Here is a 12,346-nt window from a genome sequence, read left to right on the forward strand (position 1 = left end):
GACTATGACGGATCTTGAACCAGGTTTCTCAGACTCATGCTCTGATACCAATTCTGTAACGCCCCAGATTTCCAAAACAAAGCTAAGTTAAAATTTTCATGATTTTTTTTTTTTTCTTTGCAGCGGAACTTAGAAAAGCTTTTAGCAGCGGAATCAGACGATAATGAGTCATCAGTTTTAGAAAACTCCGAGCACGTTGCAGGTATGTGGCCAAGCAACTCATTGAGCACCAAAGTGTTCCATTTTATCGAAAACATATGTTTATTACAACACTACTGCTTAGGAAAGCAGTGTAGGTTCAATAAAAAGGAAGCAGTACAACTCTGTCTAGAGAAACCCTGGAACTCGATGCCGCCTTGATCCGCATATCGCCACGCAGGTCCAACACCTGAAATCCCCATAAAATGGGGTCAGAACCACTGATGGTCTGGTAAGCATGCAATCATGTAACCATTCAACTCAAGTACGATAATGACCACTCAGGGTCGCAATGCGCAATAACGTCGCTCAAGCCTCCAAGACTTAGCGTATATCGCAGGAGCCTCCTCAGGGCTATGAGTTGAACATCCGCTCGAGTCTTCATGACTTAGAGCAAGCCTTTTCAGGGCTGTGATTTGAATAGCCGCTTAAGTCTCCATGACTTAGCCATGACCTCTTCCGGGTCTCAAAGTGATGTCTAGCTCAAGTCTTCATACTTGGCACATCCGTATCCCACGCATCTAAGGACAACTCCTCGAGCTTCGTTTAGTCGTGCGGATACAACACGGGTCTTTGCCCAGTCGGTCCAGTAGTATACTGAACATGACACCTTCACAAAGGTTATGCAGGACTGACTCAACACGTCATCCACTCATACATTCAAAACATCGCTGTACCTAAGCTAATGCATTGTTTCGATAATTAACCGCTCCCGCCTTTGGTACGCAGGTAGAGCTATTGTCCGGGCATCAACGCGACGTTCTGGGGGTTGATTATTCTATGTATTTTAGATACCCCAGAGGCCTGTTGACCCTATCCATAGTAGGGCAGTGTGTTTCAACTGGGAGAATCCTACTAGGCCCATATTCGGATGCATCCTCTACTTGCAGTAGTTGGGTTCAATCCTTAGATCTTAAGGATAACCACGACCCCAAAACCCATGAGTGACTGAGGCCATCGTGGACTCTATCAGGTCCAAAGTAAAATACGTGTCACTCAAGGCTGTACCATCACTGTCATTCCACAGTGAGCATAATTCCTGAAGGGGTCTGCCAGTCTTACAATTACTTGGACAGAATCTGCATGCCATTTAGGCAGCCCGTGCTTTCAGTACTACGGGAGTATGTACCCGACCCCATTCAGTCTTCCCCAACATAGTCATTACTGAGGGGGTACCCCTAACACGATCTTCAACCGCGGGGTATGTGCGACCTTAAGTCTTATTCATATGCATGCAGAACACCGCTCTTTGGCACTTCGGCCACCACGAGCATCACACCTCTTTGGGTGGAAACAACACACTCTGGCTCTTCGGCCCTTACGAGTCCGGTTGTGTAACCGTTCTCAATGAGCATGCATATGACTCGATCTAAATAGATCGGCTACTCGGCGTATTTTTACACAACGAGTCCAAACCTAGCCAAGGCGCAACCTCTACTCCGGCTCAGCGGCCCTTACGAGCAAGGTGCCCTTGCAGGCAAAAGGATACGAGCCGATCTGGCATCGTTCCATCAACGAACATCATTATGTCATTCCATTGGTTCAGGCAGCTCTTCTGCCAACCATTTCGTCAGCACCTCCCCTGCTCTACCGGCAGTGGTGCGACGAACCCTTCTACGTTGTAGAGGGCAAACCATGAACTGGGTAGCACTCTGCTATATGTCAGAGTATCCTGCTACGTTCTTTCTGAGTGATTCTTAGCTTCTTTAGAAATTTCAGCAGCACTTCCTCTCTTTTACGGAGAAAGCGTGCGTTTCTTTTATCCATTTCAGCGGCATCTCCCCTCTTTGGTAGGAAATCGCTACGCTTAATTCGGGGAAATGGATGCGCATCGTTGTGCGTACTTTGCATCCATCAAGGTTGCAGGAACCCTTGGCCATAGCCAGGCCATACGTAATTAACTTAGTCTTTACGTAAAGAGCATTTTGCCAAAAAGCGAAGCCTTTCCAATAGGGGCTTCATTCGTCAAGCAGAATCTTGAACGAGGAGCGGTCAAGGAATCACATGGGCGATTTGGAGTTGATCTCCATTTGAACGCTCATTTATGCGCTATATATGTAGTATAAGCAGAAGCCTATGCTTTATACAGCGGCGGCGTAAAGAAATGCATATACTATTGTTCAGGGTGTGTAACTGAACGAAATATTCTACATATATAACAAAGCAGAAGCCTTGGCATCGTTCGACGCGACGGCGTAAGTAAATACATTGCAGAAAGCAGGAGCCTTGGCATCGTTCGACGCGACGGCGTAAGTAAATGCATAATCGGAAGTGCAGTAATCGGAAGTGCAGAAAACAGGGAGCCTTGGCATCATACGACGCGACGGCAAAGGTAAATTACATAGCCTGTGCGATATAAGACGCGTCGGCAGAATCAACAGATATACACCTAGATCTGTATCCAACGATAGTTACGAGGCGAGCGAGTGAACACCGAAGTGTCCTAGAGGGCTCAACCAAGAACTAGGGTGAGATACTATTTTTGAAGAACGCATATACTGCGCATTCGAACATATATATCCGACGATAGTTACGAGGCGAGCGCGTGAACACCGAAGCGTCCTAGAGGGCTCAACCAAGAACTAAAGCAAGATACTACTTCAGAAAGTATATTCTATATACAAATGGTTGATATTTTGGACTGCTCTTTTTAAAACAGTTATTTTCAATAAAACTTTGGAAAATCGTCAACCAAAAATATAAAAACCGACTTTCCACAAAGTGGTAAGTACGGGTCGATCCTCAGGGAACAGGAATTAATCACTATAATTCTAGAAAATTTAATTTATTAATATTAAATGACAATCTACAATTATAAAGTGAATACAACTACAATTAAGCACTAAAAGAACAATAAACAAGCATTTAGTCTTCTGCTCCACGCCAAGGGTAATTCTGTCTTTTCGCCACTTAGAGAATCTTTTCACTTGTATACTAACCCTGGAAACTAAATATGCTTTTCAACCTAAAAAATGCAGAAAAATACAAAGTTAGTTTTCTATTTTAATGATGCAAACAACAATTAAAACTATGTCTAATTCTACGAAAATAATAAACAAATGCTATTTATCAAACAAAAATTAAATAACATACTAAATTAATTTTAAAATTAACCAAATTACTTCTACTAATTCTGTATGATGATTATGCAACTTCTGAAATACAGAAACTACTGAAAACAAGTCTAAAATGCCGAAACTAAGAAAATTACGAAACTGCCCCTAACTAGTGTAAACTAGCAATCTGACAGGTTATCGGAAAACCACTGTTTGATAGGGCAAACGAGGTCTGATTTTTCCGAAATTTGTTCTGTTCTGCAACTAACAGATTAAACAAAATGACAGTTTTTACAGAATTAAAAAACAGTCTCTGGAACTCCAGATATAAGCGTTTCAAATCTGGGAAAAATCAGGATATCGCCAGTCCTGTAATTTAAAATCCAGAAAAAACGGTTTTCACAAAACGCTTAAAAAATAGACCAAATCAACTCCGAATGAGCTGAAATTTGGTCTGCAGTTAAATAACACGTCAATACAGTGAATAGAAAAAATAAATTTGGAAAACACAGAGTTTTTGATCAGAAAATAATTATGTTTCGACAGGGCAAAAATCTGGTTTTTATTTGAGTGCACTATTCACTTTATGAACCTATGGAAACACTATCAAATGCAATCTACACCTAATGCAATCTAAATGACACTGTATAACAGTGTATATGCAGATGATAATTAGGAAAATACTAAATACACGACGCACAAAACCTACAAGCAATTTATGACTAGAACTAAGTTAACTCACAATGGAAATGCAACTATGCTAAATAATAAAATGCAATCTAACCACTAAGTTAACTAATATCTAACTATCATTCAAAACACAACAAAACACATTTCATACATACTGAATAAATACGCTATACGTATACACACTTCTATACTAAAACTAAATTAGATAAATAAACTAATTAATATAGAAATCAAAGGAAATAATAAAAAATGACTTACTTAACTAAAGAACGAAGGCTAAGGTTAGGATTCACTTGGTTGACTCGATCTAGGATCGGTTTCGACTTGAGTAGGTTCAGTTTGGGTTTGGATGCACTCGGATGGGATTAGGTAGGCTCGGTTTGACTAGGTTGAAAGAGATAGGTTCGAGCTAAGGTGGACTCACTAATTGGATTCGGTTTTGAGTTACCTTAGTCAACTAGGTTCGAATTGACTTAGGCTCAACTAAGTTGGACCCAGCTTAGGGTTTGACTAGGCTCGAATGGGCTAAGGTAAGCTCGATTGACTCACTAGGTTTAGACTAAGTTTTGACCCGAGTTAGGCCTTTGACTAGGTTTGACCAAGATTGGGTTTTGGATGTAGGTCTAGCAAGACTAGGGTGAACTCGGTTTAAGTAGGCTTGAACTAAGTTTGACTCAACTAGGGTTGACTTAGATAAGTTAGGTAGACTAGGTTGACCTAACTTAGGTTAAGGTTGACTCCACTAAACTTGACTAAGGTTGGGCTTTGGTCTTAGACTTGACCTAAGTGCGGTTTAGGCTTGGACTTGGGCTAGGCTAGGTTTTGACTAGACTCAAAGGGGGTGTAGACTAGGGGTTGACTCGACCTAGGCTCGGTTTGACTAGGTTAGGTCTAGACTAAAGTAGTAACCTCCTAATTAAGCTACAATTAATCCAAAGTTCACGATTTTAATGGAGGAGGTTGGAAAAAGGAATGTAATAATTACCAATATTCAAACTTTGAAATGCTTTGGATTCTCAAAAATCGCCCCATTTAAAGAGGGAGTTACACTCCTTAATTGCCTTTAATACCTTTTTGGAAATCTGAAAAGACCAATCTAGAAATCCACGATTTTTGCTTTTCAAGATGGAATTAAAATGCTTTTAATGCTCTATGGAAATCGTGTAACCCAGATTGGAATTTTGGTTTAATTGCAAAACACTTTCCAAAGTTAAGGAGTAACTCCTTCTTTAATACACATTCAAAATTCAAATTTTCCTTAAATGCCTCACACGATTTTTGAAGAATATCCTTTTTCCAAAAGCTTTCCAATTTTTAATTACTTTAATTACCTCCCTTCTCCAAAAATCGCCAACTTCAATGGATGCTACTTTCTAAACTAATAGACTTAATTATACCTAGGGAACAAAAGAACTTAAATGGAAAATCGATTTCCTAGGAGTTAATGCTAACCTAATTCCAAAACTTACCTAAATGCAACCCTAAAAACGGCTAAAAAAAAGAAAGACCTAATACATTGAACCTAGACACCTTCCTAACTCAACTAATGACCATTAAGACTTGCTAAAAAAATCGACCAAGAGCTCCAGGGGAGCTCTAATGGCTGCCGCCCCACCTTGGGGAAGAAGAAGAACCACACGAAAATAAAAAAAAACTAAAATTATAAATTAACAAAAAGCAATAAAACTAAATAACCACTAATTTGATAAAACTAAATTAGAGAATAATACAAAGGACTCCTAATTACACCAAGGCTAACAAGAACAGCACTATGCTAGAATTAAAAACATGAAAAAAAAAGAAAACTTGATTTTTATAATTTTCAACAATAGACTCAAAACACAAAAACGAAAAATTGATTAAAACAACTAATTAAATCAATCCTAAAACAATGAAATGACTAACACAACTATATACTGCTGTTAACACATAAAACACACAGCAACTACACGATTCACCAACATCAACACAAACATTTAACAAAAATACAAAGATCGGCTAGAATATCTCTAGCCGAAAATTTTTTTTTTTCTTTTTCAAAAATACAATCAAAACAAGACAAGCAGCACCCACAATCAAAATGAATTAAAATAAACTTTTTGGAATAGGATTTTCAGCAAAACCACACAATACACATGCTGGACAAAACAAAAATATCAAAACAGAAAAATATTTTTGTAAAAATCAAGAATCGGCTAGAATAAGTCTAGCCGATTTTGGATTTTTTTTTTCTTTTTAATTAAAACCAAATACAACCCACACAAAAACCGAATAAAGTAAATCAAAAGAAACACTTTTTTATTGGATTTTCTGTAAAACAATATCAAGAACACTTATGACAAACTTGAAGAATCGGCTAGATGAAGATCTAGCCGATTTTTATAAAAAAGATGAAAAATCAATAAAAACTCGATTCCAATGAATCAATCAAATAAATAAACCTAAGCTAACGTGCTGGCCTATGCACGAATGCTATTCTAAGGTTGAAATAAAAAAGAAAAACAAGAAACATACAGAAAATAACAAAACAAAAACCACACACACAAATCGGTTTTATCTAGAAGAGAAGGAAGAAGAAGACCTACCTTTTGGAAGATCCGACGACCGGGGGGATGAAAAAGAGCGGACCGTGGCTGGAGGTAGACGTCTTCTACAGTTCAAGGATGCTGTACTTCACCAAAAACGGCACCTATTGCAGCTGCTACACGTTGGAGATCCACCGGTGATGGAATGTGAGCCGATTCGCGATCGGAGGGTGTAGAAAGCCGGATGGAGGTAGGGCCGGCTCACCTTGGTGGTGTGTTGCGCACTCCCGCCCAAGGTTAATGGTCTCCACCTCTGCTACACCTGCAAAAGTACAGAAAAATGGTGAAAAGTCAGCAAGGAATAAGAAAGAAATGAAAAGAAACCAAAGAAAGCTTGAAAATATGCTTGAAAATCAAGCATAGGTCGATCTTCAATGGCCAACACTTGGGGAAGATGGAGAGGAAGGAGCTGCTGCTGTAGAGTCACTGTAGGGGGCGTCCAAACACAGCCAAAGACGCCTAGGGTTCTTGAAAAAAAACTATTTATAGTTTTGACATTTTTCAGAAAGAGTGTTAAAAAATAAAATATTGCTAGGCGCCACTTTCTGGGGGGGTTTTAGAAAAACTTTTTGAAATGAGTATGGATAGGTGTGTGGGTTGGGTTTTGGGCTTTCTAAGAGTTGATCCAAGGTCCAATTGACCTAATTGGGTCGGATATGGATCCGATCCACCTCGAAATCCGTGCCCAAACACTGAAATAGCCATAACTCTCTCATTTTAACTCCGATTTTTCTGAAATTCGAACCATAGCCCCTTACTATCAAAACACATCTAAACATGGGTTTAAAACTTAAACTTGATACAAAACGCATGAAAAACTTGTTTACATGATGTGCATTTCATGCATCATCAAATACCCCCATGCTTGAATGTTTGTTAGTCCCTTAACAAACCCTAATCATGATATGCACTGAAGACAAGAAATGCTAAGCATGAATGCATAATACTACCTCACTTTCGTAGGAATCACGGTTGCATTTAGCGTATGCAACAAGCCCTTTAAACCCCTAGCTTACACTAGTGGACGAGTAAGGTCTCGTGAGGGTTTGCAGCGATGCTACCCACAAACATCAATAAAATGCAAGGATGATCTTTCAAAAATATTAGGCTCTTAAGAATGCAGTTGTAACAAATATTTCATGTAATTGACATTCTCAAAACAAGTTTAAAAATCTCATGCCTCCCCAGTAAAAATTCTTTTCCTTCACTTTTCTAATATTGTAGCTAGTTCATGATTTTTCTCCGAAAATCAAGTATTCTCATGTTTTACTCATTTATTCTCACTTGTATATTTTCTGCACAGTAATGCACATATACTTAAGCAATGAAAATTTTCTCATTCAGCACATTCTTTTTCTTTCATTTTCAACTTTTGATCTCTTGCGCATTCTTCTCATATGAGCACTATTTCGAATAGTCAGTTTTCGTGACCCGTGTAGCGAGCTTTGGGTCAGTGACTCCCAAGTCGGCCGACCTTAGGGCACTAGATACAGAGTATCCCTCGGACTTAATTGCTCGAGTCACTAGACCTTCTATTCTAATAGTTTACGTATAGTCTTCCTCTTGTCATGTGCAATGTCTCTATCTCTTAGGCTTTCTATGCAGTTCATGTAACAAGCTTTCGAACCGGTGGCTCCCAAGTCAGTTGGCTTTGGGGCACCAGGTGTAAAACACCCTTCAGATTCTACTTACTCGAACTGCAAAGGCCACAAATATAGACTTAGACAAGAAGATGATCTCCTTCGTTATCCTTTTCGTTAAGACACTCAAACACTTCATCTCGTGTCTGAGTTCCACTACTAGGATTCACGAATACATCAACAACTAAACGTAGCTCTATTCTTTTAAACTCATTTTTCAAACACATCTTTCCATTGCTTATTTCTTCCTCAAAACATACTGTGCATACTTATACAAAAGTGATTCAACATTTTCTAACAATCAAATACTATCTTTTCTTTGAATTATCTCATAAACAACTACTATATTTGATTCAGTTCAGAAAAAAAAATTTATGGGGCTTAAAAATTTTTAAACTGTTAGATTATGCCAAAAACAATCATATATGCTACACTTTGTTCTTAAATGCCTACTTTGATTACCAGTCATACAAATTTTTTTTTTTTTTGTGTATTTTTGTGTGCATGCATCTAAACCACCCCCCCATGCTTGAATGACACTGTCTCTAGTGGCATACAAAATGAATAAAAATGTAATGCAAATGCACACTAAAAGACACTAACAAAAATATGGGAGAAAGGATAGATACAACCTGATTTGCTCTGAGCTTTTGAAGTTGATTTTCCTCTGATTCTTGAATTCTTTGAAAACTCTTCTCTGTACCTGGTAATTGATACACTAATTGTTAAGTTCATCCTGCATACATCAAAACACAAATTAGCACATGTGAAATGAAATACTAAATAAAAAAAAAACTCTGAAATGAAAAATAAATAATGTACATATCATACATCCCTCTGGTCGAATCTTCATGCCTTCGTGAGATGCACTATCTCACACTCACCATCCTGTAAGGCATCTGAAATGAATGGCTTCAGTCTTTGCCCATTTACTTTGAATGTACCTTGGGTCATAGGATCGAATAATGTCACTGCTCCATGGGGAAATACTTCTTTTACAATGTATGGACCTGTCCATCTCGATCTTAACTTCCCTGGGAATAAATGTAAATGAGAATTGTATAGCCACACTTTTTGATCTGGCTCAAACACTTTTCTGACAATATGCTTATCATGAAATGCTTTTGTGCGAGCCTTGTATAATTTGGCATTCTCATATGCATCATTCCTGAGTTCCTCTAATTCTGAGAGCTGCAGTGCTCTCTCTTTGCCAGCCTGGGTGAGGTCAAAATTCAATCTCTTTATAGCCCAGTACGCTCTATGCTCTAGCTCGACAGGAAGATGGCATGCTTTCCCGAATACAAGGCGATACGGAGACATGCCAATGGGAGTCTTGAATGCAGTTCTATATGCCCAAAGTGCATCATCTAAGCGCTGGGACCAATCCTTGCGGTCCGAACGAACTGTCTTTTCTAAAATTCGCTTAATCTCCCTATTGGACACTTCAACCTGTCCACTAGTCTGCGGATGATATGGAGTGGTGAATCTATGATTGACAGAATATCTTCTCAGCAGAGAAGCTATCTGAACATTCCTAAAATGCTTGCCACCATCGCTAATCATCGCACGTGGCACTCCAAAACGACTGAAAATGTTGTGCTTAATGAACTTAAGCACTACTCTGTGATCATTGGTCTTGGTGGCCACAGCCTCGACCCACTTGGACACATAATCAACCGCCACCAGAATATATAAATTTCCGAATGAGGGCGGAAATGGTCCCATGAAATCAATGCCCCAAACATCAAAAATTTCGACTATCAAAATCGGTAGCAAGGGCATCATGTCCCTCTTGGACATGTTTCCAATCTGCTGACATCGCAGGCATCGCCTACAGAACTCATGAGCGTCCCTGTGGAGTGTGGGCCAATAAAATTCTGACTGCAAAACCTTTGCAGCCGTCTTCCTACTACTAAAATGCCCTCCACAGGCTAACGAATGGGAAAAATTCAAAATGGATTGGTATTCCTCCTCCGGAACGCATCTCCTAATGATCTGATCTGCACAGTATTTGAACAACTCCGGTTCATCCCAATAATAGTGCCTCACCTGGGATAGGAACCTCTCACGCTCATTCTTGTTCCAATGCTCAGGTATCTGCCTCGAAACCAGATAGTTCACAATATCTGCAAACCAGGGTAACTGCGATGTACTGACTGACATGATCTGCTCGTCGGGGAAAGAATCACTGATCGGTCTCTGATCCTGCGTGGTCTCCACGATCAGTCTGGAAAGATGGTCTGCTACTACATTCTCGCTTCCTTTCTTATCTCGAATCTCGAGATCAAACTCCTGTAGTAGTAGGACCCAACGAATCAATCTCGGTTTGGTGTCTTTCTTATTCAACAAATATTTCAATGCAGAATGATCAGAATAGACAACCACCTTCGAACCGAGTAAATAGGACCTAAATTTATCCAATGCGAAAACTACCGCAAGTAGTTCCTTCTCTGTCGTAGTATAATTCATCTGTGCATCAGACAGAGTTCTACTCGCATAGTAGATCACATAGGGCTTCCTATCAATGCGTTGTCCTAGAATGGCCCCCATAGCATAATCAGAAGCATCGCACATAATCTCAAATGGGAGAGTTCAATCTGGAGGTCTCAAAATAGGTGCAGTAATCAAGGCCTCTTTGAGAATCTCAAAGGCCTTCATACAATCCTCACCGAAAACAAAGGGCTGGTCTTTCTCCAATAACGTGCAAAGCGGTCGAGAGATTTTGCTGAAATCTTTTATGAACCGCCTGTAAAATCCCGCATGCCCTAAAAATGATCGAATCTGCCTCACAGAGGTGGGTGGAGTCAAACGAGAAATGGATTCCACCTTTGCTCTGTCAACCTCAATACCATGCTTGGACACAATGTGTCCTAACACAATCTCCTCCTGGACCATAAAATGGCTCTTTTCCCAACTCAGGACGAGATTGGTCTCCACACACCTACTCAGTACTCGAGCAAGTTTATGGAGGCAATCTTCAAAAGAAGAGCCATACACTGAAAAGTCGTCCATAAAAACTTCCATCACATCATCAATCATGTCCGAGAAGATAGCAAGCATGCACCTCTGAAAAGTAGCTGGGGCATTACAGAGCCCAAAAGGCATACGTCTAAATGCGAAGGTGCCATAAGGACATGTAAACGTGGTCTTCTCTTGGTCGTCAGGATGGACAGCTACCTGATTGTATCCTGAATATCCGTCTAGAAAGCAGTAGTAGCTCTGTCCTGCGAGTCGCTCTAAGATCTGATCAATAAATGGCAATGGGAAATGATCTTTCCTAGTTGCCACATTCAACTTCCTATAATCGATGCAGACTCGCCATCCTGTAGTGGTCCTCATTGGAATTCTCTCACCCTTCTCATTCTCAACCACAGTGAGTCCTGACTTCTTCGGCACAACTTGAATCGGACTGACCCACTGACTATCAGAAATAGGATAAATGATTCCGGCATCCAACCACTTCACCACTTCTTTCTTCACCACTTCCTTCATGTTGGGATTTAGCCTTCTCTGCATATCTCTAAATGGCTTGATTTCCTCATTACAATGGATCCTATGCATGCAGAATGAAGGATCAATCCCCTTTAGATCAGCAACTCCCCATCCAATCGCTGCCTTGTGCTCCCGAAGAATAGTCAGCAATCTCTGTTCCTGCTCTTCAGTGAGCAAGGACGAGATGATCACAGGCAGAGTCTCATCATCTCCGAGATATGCATACTTGAGTGAATCCGGTAAGGGTTTCAACTCAAGTTTCGGAGGCGACTCGATCGACGATTTGGCGGGGGTCTCCGCAAGTGGTGGAAGGGGTTCCCTAACTGCTCCCCAAGGTGGTCTCTCCGACGACACTCTAGACACATCTACACTATCTAAACCGCTATTCTTCTCTATATGGTACAAATCTAAAGAATCCTCAGTAATGTACAACTCGGGCTGCTCCTCCACTAACTCCTGTGCAATGTCTACATGAAAGCAGTCCATGTCTCCTGCTGGTCCCATCGCGGCATTGAAAATATTCAGTTTTACCTTCCTATTGCCAAATGAGAGATCCATGGCTCCAGTTCTACAATTGATGCACGCATTTTTAGTCGCCAAGAATGGTCTGCATAAAATAATCAGAGTCTGGTGCTGGCTGTCTACTCCTTCCATATCAAGGATAATGAAATCGACTGGAAAATAA

Source organism: Nuphar pumila, chromosome 12 (genome assembly GCF_984573655.1).
Source record: "Nuphar pumila chromosome 12, dmNupPumi1.hap1.1, whole genome shotgun sequence".
Taxonomy (NCBI): domain Eukaryota; kingdom Viridiplantae; phylum Streptophyta; class Magnoliopsida; order Nymphaeales; family Nymphaeaceae; genus Nuphar; species Nuphar pumila.